General features: G+C 37.6%; 1 long non-coding RNA gene across 2 annotated transcripts in view; it reads left to right on the top strand.

Moving 5' to 3' along the window:
* The window catches only part of LOC138834371 (uncharacterized), a 147,242-nt gene that overhangs the window by 98,690 nt on the left and 34,839 nt on the right, over positions 1-13,713 (top strand). Inside the window, exon 4 of one of the 2 annotated variants that reach the window (XR_011374087.1) lies at positions 3,158-3,215. The exons of the other annotated variant lie outside the window; for it this stretch is intronic. This is a non-coding gene — a long non-coding RNA (uncharacterized lncRNA). Of the gene's footprint in view, positions 1-3,157; positions 3,216-13,713 lie in introns of those variants that run through there. 2 annotated transcript variants of the gene reach the window in all.

Raw genomic sequence — 13,713 nt, 5'->3', positions numbered from 1 at the left:
CTATTAAGAAAATTTCGGCCTGTGCCAAGGAGACCTAGGGTTTCTCCTATTCCATCCTGTAATGTGTTCAGAGTGTCTGCTTTGACTCCGAGGTCTTTGATCCATTTGGAGTTGATCCTGGTGCAGGGTGATATATAAGGATCTAGCTTTAGTTTTCTACAAGTAGTTAACCAACAGCACCATTTAGTGAAGAGGCTGTCTTTCTTCCATTCTATTTTTTTTAGCTCACTCATCAAAGATTAGATGGCTATAAGTCTGTAGGTTCATTTCTGGGTTTTCAATTCTATTCCATTGGTCCTGAGGTCTGTTCTTGTGCCAGTACCAAGCTGTTTTGATTACTATGGCTTTGTAGTAGAGTTTGAAATTTGTTATTGATATTCCTCCAGCACTGTTTTTTCTGTTGAGGAGCGTTTTTGCTATTCGGGGTCTTTTATTGTTCCATATGAATTTTTGGATTGCCTCTTCTATTTCCTCGAAGAATGAGGTTGGAATATTGATAGGTATCACATTGAATTTGTAGATAACCTTGGGAAGTATTGCCATTTTCACGATGTTGATCTTTCCAATCCAGGAGCATGGGAGTTTTTGCCACTTTCTAAGTTCTGTTTTGATTTCCTTTTTCAGGTTTTTAAAGTTTTCATCATAGAGGTCCTTCACTTCTTTGGTTAAGTTAATTCCTAGGTATTTTATTGTTTGTGGGGCTATTACAAACAGAGTTGCTTTCCTAATTTCAGCCACACTTTTCTCGTTGGCATACAGAAAAGCCATTGATTATTACATTTATTTTTTAATTATCTTTTTTAAATTATGAAAATACCATATAGAAGGGTTACAATTACATGGGCAAGATAATGAGTACATTTCTTATCAAACATTGTTGCCTCCTCCTTTGTTTCCCCATCCCTTCCCATCTCCACACCCCCCCCGAAAGTTGTAAAGTTGCAATGGGTCCACCTGTATCCCTATTTAAACGATTTGTTTTTTTTTCCCTTCCCCTCCACAAATTATACCAACATCAAATACAGTGAAAACAGGGGTTATACCGTGGAGGTGGGACATACAAAGCAACAAAGAAATCATCTTATAAATATGTTAGAAACAATTGTATGAAAGAAAAAAATATTTGAATACTTTTCCTGGGGTTCATTTCACCTAACATCAACTTATCTGACCTTTTCTGCTTGTCTCAGACATATACTAGTTATTGCAAATAAGAGAAACCATGGGACCTATGTTTCTTTGGGCCTGGCTAACTTCACTTAATATAATTTTTTCCAAGTCTTTCCATTTCCTAACAATTGGACAATGTCATTCTTTTTTAATTCTCTTTAAGTAGTTGTACAAAGGGTTGCAATTCAGCATGTCAGATTATGAGTACAATGCATCTTGATCAGTGTCACCCCTTCATCCATCTCCCCCATCCTATGGCTTATCATGAACTTTCGAGTCTTGGCAAGCACAAGTCTGTACATCTAAAAGACTTGGGTTAATTCCAGAGAATGACATAAACACATTCTTATAGCAACTACTTAGAACAACACATTTATAAATTGTTCATTCTTAACTAATTAATTCAACAAGTAAATATCCTATCTATCAGTAATAAAGACCTGCATTCGGCAGTTCTTTCCATTTCTTTTTCTCTGTCCTATTTCAGCTTTATAAAATATTAAAGGATATTGCATATGCATACACATAATTTGAAGAGTCAAATAGTTGTGTAAGGTTTGTTTCAATAATTAACAGTCCTCTGTGCACTATCTTCATTTCCTGTTTCTCAGAGGCAGTCAAGTGCAAACCTTTAACTGATCACTTCATTTTTAGTGCCCTATCTCTAAACCACATGCTTATATTGCTGCTTATGAAGCTGCTATTCACAATGAGATATACAAGACACTATGTTGAAAATGAACTTTACAACTTTGGGTGGGGGAGGGAGGAGTTGGGGAGGTGGGGAGGGAAGGGATGATGGGGGGAAAACAAGGGAGGACATAACAACGTTTGATAGGAGATGTACTCATTACCTTACTCATGTAACTGCTATTTCATAACTTAAAATAGAATTCTTAATACAAAGCTCAGTTTCTTAAAACTTTTTAAAATGGGAGTGAGGGAGGTGGAGGAGGGAAGGGGATAGGGGGAGAACAACAAAGGAGGGGGTAACAATGCTCAACAAGAAATGGACTCATTCCTTACTCATGTAACTGTAACCCCTCTGTACAGCATCTTTACAATAAAATAAAATTTAAAAAAACTTTTTAAAATGGACATTGACTTTAAAATGTCATATTTTAATAGATAAATCTAATAAAAGTTTAGATATGAAACATAAAATATGGTCTACATATAAACTTACTTCTCTATTATTTATACATAAACTTAACATATTTTATTATTTATAACTATAGTAAACATAATAAAGTATTTAAATATTAATAAAATATATCAACATATCTATATAAATTTATATATTCGGTCATTTGTTTATGCATAATTTTATCATATTGATTTTCTTTATTAACATATAATATCTGCACTGTAATAAGAAATCTAGTGCATTGCCATTTAACAAATGCTTGCTGTGAATACCCATCAGGATTCTCTGCAAATAAAAGATATTGTTTAAAGAATATAAAAATAGCTAGGTGCTGGTGGCTCACACCTGTAATCCTAGCTACTCAAGAGGCTGAGACCTGAGATCGCAGTTTGAAGCCAACTGGGCAGAAAAAGTTTGTGAGACTCTTATCCCAAATAAACTACTCAGAAAAAGCTTGAAGTGACTCTGTGGGTCAAGTGATAGAGCGCTAGCCTTCAGTACAGAGACACTCACATACAGCACCTGGCCCTGAGGTCAAGCTCCAGGACCAGCGAAAAATAAAAAGTAAAGATACAACCCTCCCCTTCATCAAAACTGCTGTGGTTACTTCTTCCAGTTGCATTTCCTATGGCTCTTTGCTCTTCTTTAATAATTCAAACTTAAGGTATGTATATGGCTGTCTAGCTAAGTTTCTGTTAAAGGCCCTATGTAAGATTATCTACCCACATGTAAGATTATCTACCCCTATTGCACTAAATCAGTGTTATAATGATAATGTGCAGCTTTTGGGATGTGCTCCTTAAATGAAAGAAATGGATCTCTCTTCCTCCTCCCTCTTAGTCACCTGATGGAATGCAGGTGTGAGGGCCCGGGCAGAAGCAACCAAGTTAGATCATGTGATAGAAGTTGGATGTGGAGCCATGAAGCAGAAGAACCGGGTCTCCAGCACCCTGCATTGCTCCCTTCAGCCTACGCTGCTATCTGAGTCAGGTATACAACAGAAATGGACTGTATTGGGTCAGAAATGGCCTTTTCCTGACTCTGTATCCCATGTGAATCACATTTGTATGCACATTTTTCTGCCATTCTAATTTATTATCACCAATTAAAGTATTATATCATCTTCAATTCCATGTTAACACTCAACTACCCTCAAAATAGAAACATATTCAAGCGTTTTTGTTAGTAACTTTTTTTGGTGGTAATGAACTTGAACTCAAGGCCTCATGCTTGTCAGGCATGTACTCTACCTTCTTCTGCCCTTCTTCCCATATTCTCTCTTGTCTTTCCTGCCTCCCTCCACTGGTCCCCTTCTCTTTCCCAAATAGTCTCCCTTGTACTTTCATGTCTTTAAAAAAATCTAGCTTCCACGTATAAAGGGAAGCATGCAAAATGTGTCTGAGTCTGATTTATTTCCCTTAAAATACTTATCTTCAGTTTCAAACATTTCCTGGAAAATGACATAATTTTGTTCTTTATGACTGAATACAATGCCTTGCTTATAGATACCACATTATCTTTACCCATGCATCTGTTGATTGGCATCTGTCCTGATTCCATTACCTGGCTGTTGTGAATAATGCAGATATTTATGTATGATGATTTACATTCCTTTAGGTATATTTAAGAAGGGCATAGTTCTATTTTAGCTTTATGGAGGAACTCCCTCTGATTTTACTTTATATTTATTGCCCTAAAATATAGAAATGAGTGAGTGCTAAATAGCACAGTGATCTCTATCAATACAATTAGAGAGTCTTTTGTTTCTGTTGTTAAAAGACTCATTTGGAGGTAGCAATACTCCTCTTAAAATCTACAAGCGAAAAACACTTAGAGATCTTGTCTACAGAGCACATGGCCCTGAGTTCAAATCACAAACTGCAAAAAAATTTAATAAAACTAAAAGTTAGTTCTTTATAAAGATAAACCTCCATCTGGACTGTCCAAGAAAAAGCATAGAAGATGCTTTACCAACATCAAAAATGAAAGGGGAAATACCATTACAGACCCTATTGACATTAAAAAAAAGATTTTCAGTATACATAAGGATTTTGTGGTTTTGCAATTGGATAATAAATTGTTGTAGCACCATTTAAGTAAAAAGACATTACTTTCCCATTTTGTGGTCTTTATATATTTGTCAAAAGGCAGTTTCCTGTGATTATGTGGGTTAATTTCCTAACATTTTAGTTCCATGGATTTACATCATTGTAAAAATAATCAGTCCCATACAGTCTTGATTACTCTAGCGTTCTGGTAAGTCTTGAAATTAGGTCATGTGAGTCTTCTAACTTTATTCTCCTTGTCTGTTTTTTCCCCTATATTAGGACCTTCTCATTACCAAAAAATAATAATAAAATATTACACAGAAATGTAAATGAATTATTGATGTACTTCAGAAGTAGATAAATACCAAATGCATTATCCTAAGTTGAAACAAGATAGTCTCATTATTTCATTTATGTAATATTTTAGAATATAAAAATTATAGGAACAGTGATTGCCAGAAGAGGAATTTGACCACAGAGTGATGAAACAATGAAAATTGGGGAGGAGAGTGTTGATGCAACTGGTCCATGTCTTATTTATGATTATTACTCACTTGTAAGAGTGAGACAAAGTATGCAATGAGTGACAGGTGCCAATTAAAAATAAAAATTTGAAGTTTAGAGTAACCAAAAAACTTATAATAGTGTTTGTCACTGTCCTTTTGTCTTTTCATTTCTTGTGAGAATCTGATTGGGTTTGCTTGATGACTATGCCTTACTTTCCAAGGTAGGGTATGGCTTTTTAATTGTATTCCAACAAAGCTGCCCACAAAATAGGGAGAATGTGGAGATGGCAGTGAGAATAAAGATAAGTACCCATGTTTTGACCTACAGGGTATGAAGACTCAGGGTGGCGTCTTCACTAGGCTTCCTTATTCCATTAAGAGCGGAGGAAGAGAGCCCAGGTTTTGAGTTGGGAGGTTATTCTGTGGCCGCTCTCTCGACATCCCTCTTCATCTCACCCTTGCTTTCTCTCCTGCAGTCTCAATGCAGGAACCAACTCTATTTAATCTATTTTCCCAATCCCTTCCTTTGGAAAACTTGATCCCCTTCTACATTAGGATGGTGTCATAGTGCTATGACTCTTCTTGTGTTTTGGATAGCCTGGCATCTCAGAGTCTGGCTACTGAGTGATTTCTTCTACACAGGTGTGGCAGGCTGTGTGGAGCAGCTGAAACCTGTGCTTTGCTTGTAGAGGGAAAGGAAGTGATGGATGTCTCGCTCCACTAGTGGCATTCACAGCTCATTTCCTCCTGAGGTACTGAAGGACAGCGTGCACCTCACTAAAGCATGTATAGTATTTTTTCTAGTGGCAAAAACAGCACATCTCAAATGAGAAAAGATCACTTCTTATTAGTATTTTTGAAACCTCTTCTTACAAAATAATCATCTTGGACATTATTGGACTAAATCTCATGTGTTTCCCCCTTGCTCTTGCTTTTACTAAGCTAAAATTACATTGTTTATGGCCACCAAAATTTTATGAAGACTTAGAGGTTCTATTTCACTCTATAAAATATCAGTGAGTAGTATTAATTTGTATTGACTGATTTACCTGCATAATAGTCAAAGTTACAGACACCAATTTTTATAACAGAACAATCAGGAATATCATCCTGGAAACACCCTTTCTAGAAGCTCCCATTTAGATGGAATTACTTCTGTACTCTCCCAGCATCCATTACCTACAGCTGTCCCATAGCTTTCCAAATTGCATTGAGCTATCTATATATGGTTCATCTACTGCATTAGACTAAAAACACATCTAAACCAGGACTTCATATTCGTAAGATTCCAAAGCATATTCAATAAGATGTAACCAGATACTATGTGTTTATTTATTCAATAAGTATTTATTGAACATGCTCTGTGTTTCCCACCATTCTTGGTACTAAGGATTATACCTCCTTGATGATGGAAAGGAGATAAGAGCAATGGAAAGGGAAAAACTTGGAGAAAATGAGGGAAGAGGTGACACTGTACTCATTACCTGGTCTATGTAACTATAACCCCTCTGTATGTCACCTTTACAATAAAAATAAATTAAAAAATAAAGTTTCCATTCTTTTTTAAATTTTTATTGTGAACATACTGTACAGAGGGGTTACAATTACATGGGCAGGATAATGCGTACATTTCTTACCAAGCATTGCAGCCTCCTCCTTTGTTTACCCTTCACATCCCTTCCCAGCCTCCCCCTGCCTCCCTACCCAATCCTCCCCCCCCCCAAAGTTTCCATTCTTAAGAGAGGAAAAAAGGGATGACCAAGTAGGGATTGGAGGCAGAGTTGGGGAGCAGAAAAACTGATCATATGTGTCTTTGAAAGTCTTACTTAGGATTGGCTTTTACACTGGCTTGATTGGTGGGGCCCATTGGTAGGGACTGGACAAGAGAGTGAGTAACATAACTGAGCTGTTAAATATACAGTAGACCGAAAGGGATGAAGAATGAAAGGAAGAAAAACAGTAGCAGGCTCTTTTAGTCATTTAAAAATTTTTATTAGGGGCTGGGAAGGTGGCTCAGTGGTAGAGTGCTTGCCTTGCATGCCTGAGGCCCTGGGTTTGATTCCTAGCACCACATAAGCAAAAAGAAAAAAGCCGGAAGTGGTGCTGTGGCTCAAGTGGTAGAGTGCTAGCCTTGAGCTGAAGAGCTGAGGGACAGTGCTCAGGCCCAGAGTTCAGGCCCCATGACCGAACCCAAAAAATTTTATTATTATAAATATGTACAGAGAGGCTATAGTTTCATAATTCAGTTAGAAGAGAGTTTGTGATGATTGTGCAAAATGGTAAAAAAAAAAAGGGGGGGTGAAAAATATTTTTAAATTAGAGGTTTCAATGATTTAGATAGATGATAAGAGAAGGAGTTGAGCATGATTGCCAAGACTGTAGCTCAAGCAACTGAAAAACTAACTTCACCATTTACTGAGAGAGAGAGAGAGAGAGAGAGAGAGAGAGAGAGAGAGAGAGAGAGAGAGAGAGAGAGAGAGAGAGAGAGAGGAGAGAGAGAAAGAGAGAGAGAGGAGAGAGAGAAGGTTGTGAGGAAAAGCCTGAATCTTGATGATGCCACCTGAGAAGCAGACCTTGCTAGACACTGTCAGTGTCTAAAAGTGAATATGCTATTCTCCTTTTTTGAAGTTTATTGAATTATAGAACTTATGGGTTATCCTACAAATCTAGTTTTTCATAGTGGAACACACTTAGGACATGAACATAATTGAGTTGAACTAATGCAAAAGATATTATGAAAAGAACACAGCTGAGAAATGGTCCATCACATCTGTGGTTAACAATTACCAAGTCTAAACAAGTTACCATTGGGGTAACATTTTACCCCAGCTAGCCTCAAATCACAATCCTCCTGATATCAACCTCCCCAGTAAGTGGGATTATAAATGTGAGTCACCATCCTGGAAAACTGTGAGTTATTTTATTGCTAAATATAAGCCAGATTTATGAAGATTCAGTTTCCTAAAACCTGAGAGACTTCCCAACTATGGATTTTTTAGAAGTATTTAAACAATTGTGATACCCTTGGTTTCTTCCTTACTGTCTGCTGTTATTTAAATATATAATCTTTACTGTTCAAGTTTTTTATGATATAGTCACATGGGCAAGATCAAATGAGTGATCCTATTTTTGAAATGATGAAATGAGATTTCATTCTGCCTCTCAGAACCTGTACTTCTCTATGTCTTTATAGTTTTGAGGACAAAAATTCCATAGGATGTTAAAGCTACCTTGATGATTATAATTTGGGTTCGAGCACATTTTCTCATCTACATGGTAGGAAGGATGAAGGAGGAAAGAATTTTATTGTCTTACAGAGAATTGAGGGGGGAAGTTGAGCTCATCTCTAAGATCTATCTTAGAGTAAGAAATTAATATACCAAGTGGACCTGGCCTGCTGCCTAATGTTTACTGTTTCCTAATTGGATGCAAACATGTCTGTGAATTTTTGGTGGCAAGCCAGCTGCTCGGTTCTCATTCTGGCTGATTAAAATGCTCTCAGTAGAGATTCTGTTCAGAATTGATCACTCTGCTCTTGCCTGCTGGGAAATGGGGACTGCCAGGCTTCTTAAGCTGAATGGAAAAATTATTCTATCTCAGCAAGGCTCTCTCATATCCAAGGTTTCTAAAAAATTTTCAAGAGTGGAAATCCTTTCCAGGTTGTTTCCCATACAAAGAAATTCCAGTCTGTCTTTCATGGGGTTTCTATGTCCAAGGTAAGAACTAACAAAGGAGATTCTGATTAAATATAGCTGTCTCAATTGATTGGCTTACCTGAACATGTAAAGATATTTACATGGAAGGAATTCTGTGAAACAATGAGAAAACTCTATAAGTGCTGTTTTACCTGTTCCTCTAAAAGCGGTGTAAGATTGCTGTGTGACAGTGGCTTATACCTGTAATTCCAGCTGGTCAGAAGGCTGAGATTTGAGGATTGTAGGTTGAAGCCAGTCTTGACAGGAATTAACAAGTAACCATCAAAAATGCTGAAAGTGGAGCTGTGGTTGAAGTGATAAAACACTAGTGTTGAGCAAAAAAGCTCAGAGAAAGTACCCAGGCCCTGTATTCAATCCCCAGGACACTCTCTCTCTCTCTCTCTCTCTCTCTCTCTCTCTCTCTCTCTCTCTCTCTCTCTCTCTCTCTCTCTCTCTCTCTCTCTCTTTCTCTTCACACACACACACACAAAGACAAAACAAAACATGGAAGGAAGAAAGGAAGGAAGGAAGGGAGGAAGGGAAGAAGGGAGGAAGGGAGGAAGGAAGGAAGGAAGGAAGGAAGGAAGGAAGGAAGGAAGGGAGAGAGAGAGAGGAAGAGAGAGAAGAAAGAAATACAAACTTGTAAGATGCTTATCTTTGATCTCTTACACCAAGTGGCTAGTGATTTGTTATCCCTGAAAGAGCCACTCATTCTAGATACGGATACTAATTTGTCCAACTTCAAGCTGTATTTGTACCTTCATTCTTGAGTACTTTATCCAGAAACTCAGAAAGAAAATTTCTCCAACAGAAATATCAGAACAAATATCTTGAGCCAATAACTGAAGGTAGTTTGTATACAAGTACTTCATACCCCTTAATTCTTTTTTTTTTTAATGTAATTTAATTTTATTTGTGAACATACTGTACAGAGGAGTTACAATTACATGGGCAGGATAATGCGTACATTTCTTACCAAGCATTGCAGCCTCCTCCTTTGTTTACCCTTCACATCCCTTCCCAGCCTCCCCCCTCCCCCCCAATCCCAATCCTTCTCCTTCCCCCCCCTTCTCCCCCCCCCCCCACCGCCCCGCACCAACGTTGTAAAGCTCGTTTTGGACATGACAACTTGTACTTCTCATTGTTGCAACAGGTCCACCTGTATCCTTAAACAACTGGTTTTTCCCCATCTCCTCCACAAGTTATACTGACATCAAATATAGTGAAAGCAGGGGTTATACTGTAGGGGAGGGACATACAAAGCAACAAGGAGATAATCTTATAAATGCGTTAGAAACACATGCATGAAAGAAAAAAACATTAAAATACACATCCAAGGGTTCATTTTCCTGACATCACATTATCTGACCTTTTCCGCTTGACTCATACATATATATACTAGATATTACAAATAAGGGAAACCATGGGACCTATGTTTCTTTGGGCCTGGCTTACTTCACTTAATATAATTTTTTCCAAGTTTTTCCATTTCCTAACAAATGGGGCAATGTCATTCTTTCTGATGGAGGCATAGAATTCCATTGTGTATATATACCACATTTTCTTGATCCATTCATCTACTGAGGGGCATCTGGGTTGGTTCCATATCTTAGCTATGGTAAATAATGCTGCAATAAACATAGTTGTGCTGGTAGCTGTAGTGTGGTCTTGTTTGTAAACATTTGGGTAAATGCCCAAAAGTGGGATTGCTGGGTCATAGGGGAGTTCTATGTGAAGTCTTTTGAGGAACCTCCATACTGCTTTCCAAAGTGGTTGAACAAGTTTATATTCCCACCAACAATGAAGTAAGGTTCCTTTCTGTCCACATCCTCTCCAGCATCTGTTGTTGTTAGAGTTCTTGATTTTTGCTGTTCTAACTGGAGTGAGGTGATATCTCAATGTTGTTTTGATTTGCATTTCTTTTATGGCTAGGGATGTTGAACATTTCTTCATGTGTCTATTGGCCATCCTTCTTTCTTCTTCAGAGAAGTTTCTCTTTAAGTCTTTCGCCCACTTATTTATTGGGCAGTTGTTTCTTTGAGGATTTGTTGTTGGGTGGTTTAATTTTTTGAGTTCCAAGTATATTTTAGATATGAGACCCTTGTCCGTTGTATGGCTAGTGAAGATCTTCTCCCAATCTGTGGGCTTTCTATTGATCTTGCCAGCTATGTCATTTGCCCTGCAGAAGCTCTGCAATCTTATGCAATCCCATTTGTCCAACCTTTCTTTGATTTGTTGTGCTTCCGGGTCTCTATTCAGAAAATTTCGACCTGAGCCAAGGAGACCTAGGGTTTCTTCTATTCCATCCTGTAATGTTTTCAGAGTGTCTGCTTTGAGTTCAAGGTCTTTGATCCATTTGGAGTTGATTCTGGTGCAGGGTGATATATAAGGTTCTATATATATATATGGATCCTTTTATATATATATATATATATATATATATATATATATATATATATATATAAGTTTTCTACATGTAGTTAACCAATTTTGCCAGCACCATTTACTGAAGAGGTTGTCTTTCTTCCATTCTATTGTTTTAGCTCCCTTATCGAAGATTAGATGGCTATAGCAGACCCCTTAATTCTAAAAGTAGAATAAATCTGGTCTGTTTTGTACCATTTCTCAGATTTCTCTGCTTGTTTTCCTTCCCTCTAATTGTGGGATTAATCACCATTAAATTAATTTCCAATTTGTGATGGAAATAGTTTATAAAATTTACCTTTTCTTAACCATGCACTGGTGGCTCACGCCTGTAATCCTAGATAGGAGTCTGAGAGCTGAGGATCCTGGTTCAAAGCCAGCCAGGGACAGAAAAGTCTGTGAGACTCTTATCTCCAATAAACCACCAGAAAACCAGAAGTGGTGCTGTGGCTCCAGTGGTAGAGTGCTAGCCTTGAACTGAGGAGCTGAGAGACAGCACCCAGGCCCAGAGTTCAAGCCACATGGCCACCACCACCACCAACAAAAATTACCTTTTCTTATCTGCATTGTCTTCTCTGTATCATTTCCCTGAATCTCCAAATCAGCTTTTTGGTCTTGAATCTATCTTAGAGTCTACTTTAGGAAGCCATTCAAGCCAAGACAATTGGTGCCAATCCCAAGACAATTGATGTCAAATGCAATTGTAAATAGATTCTCAAGATCAGATTCTGTAATTGGATTATTCTGTAGACAAGAAGGAACTTATTGCAGGATGCAAGATGGTGACAAATCCTGACATACTGAAACCTCGTAATTTCTCAGCTTCTTGTTAATGATGAATTACAATGGGATACAATAAAAGAGAAAACAATGACTTAGGCATCCCCCCTTGCACTTCAGATGTGTATGTGGCAATGTTAATTGTAGAGACTGTGGAGTTATATTGTTTATGACTAACTGCTTTAATGTATAGAAAGAGGAAAATTTCAGGCTAATCTAAAATGGCTACCAAGATTTCAAGTGACCATCATCTCTTATTGATAGAGGGTCATCCATGCTGACAATTAGGACCAGGATCTGATTATGAATTAGCAGAATTGTAAATGGGATCAATTCATAGTTCTAGCAACTCTCTCACACCCAAAGTCTAAAAGGAGTGTAACGCTGAGGACAAGAATTCTGAAAATCATGTGGATGATGTTGAGAACCTGAAAGTTCAAAATTCTCCTCTGGGACCCATATTGTTCTTCAGATGTACTCCATTGTTCACTGAGAGCAGTTTCTGCAGCCTATGAAACATGTAGTCTTCACATGGGATAGATATACCTCCTTAATACTTCCTATAGACTCATGCTTATATTTTTTTGACTTGTGTGTCATCTTCTTTCTCCCATATATTAGAATAGCAATGTATACAAGAGTGAAGTGGTATACAAGAGTGAAGTGGTAGAAGAGGTCACAGCCCATATTCATCTCATAATTGCAATGGATTTTGGACATACTCCACCATTGTTTTCCCATTTCCAGGCTACATAACTAATAATAAATAAAAGAATATGCTTCACAGTGAAAGAAATCCTTATGTTGACTCATTGACCTGTTGAGAATGATGAGAACGTCCCTAAAATTTTCTCTTTGTATAAAAATAGTAAATCTGGAGAAAGAATCCATTCTGACCGGAATGTTAGACATTTGTATTGTATTCTAAGACATAAAGGAGGCAGGGTGGTGGTTACCAGTATATCTTTACTTAATGAATCACAAAAGCTCTTGCAGAGAGAGAGAGAGACAGAGACAGAGACAGAGACAGAGACAGAGAGAGACAGAGAGAGAGAAAGAGAATTTGGTCACTGACTAATGGTTACTATAAACTTTATCAATGGTAGCTTATAGATTATAGAACAGATTGACATGCCTTTTTGGCACACAGCTGCTAATCTGGTGATTTTTGATACTTCAATATGCAATAGGAAGAAGGATCTTTGTGAATAGCTAGTAATATCGATTTGTACTCTTGGGCTCAGTCTTTGTTAGCTCTTCTAGTCTCTGTCATGACATAAATCTAAAATTGTTTTGATCAGCAAGGCATTCCATGTAAGCACAATGGTCAATCACAATGTTCGTGTTAGGTGAATTAATTGTGGGAAGTAGCATACACCAAATATTATGATTCTTGGTAAAATATATACTGCAAGGGTAAAATGAATCTGAGGGGGAAACTTCCTAGAAGTTTCCTTAGAAGCTCTCTTCTCAAAGGCAGGTTTCTCAGTAAGTTTACTCGTTTATACTCTTGAGCTTGCCATGGATGGGGTCTAATCAATTCCTGATATGCCTTCAAGTCACCTTCCTACTTGCCTCTGTGAAAATTAGTTGGTTTCTTTTTAGTGTTATGCTCTTTTCAGAAACCATATCCTTCTTAGCCCCAGCTTTATACTGACTTTTCTAGTGAAACTGCGCATTAAAAAAATCTGTCTGCTCTTATCTTTGCTCACAAGCCTCATGGTAAACTTGGCTAAATATATCTACACATAATCATGTCAGAGCCTGAATGTTGGGTTATCTTAAAATTTCCTCTGCCAGACTAGTTTGGTTAGCACATTGAAATTCAACCTCCCACTAAGTTTCAGGACATAAACAAAAAGTCAATCAAGTTTTTCCATCAGAATTTATCATAAATGGCCTCTGGTCCAGTTCCTGACAGAGTCCTCACTCTCATATGAAAC

This window comes from Dipodomys merriami, unplaced genomic scaffold (assembly GCF_024711535.1).
Source record: "Dipodomys merriami isolate MVZ:Mamm:240054 unplaced genomic scaffold, mDipMer1.0.p SCAF_213, whole genome shotgun sequence".
NCBI classification, from domain to species: domain Eukaryota; kingdom Metazoa; phylum Chordata; class Mammalia; order Rodentia; family Heteromyidae; genus Dipodomys; species Dipodomys merriami.
This window is presented reverse-complemented; position numbering and strand designations above follow the sequence as displayed.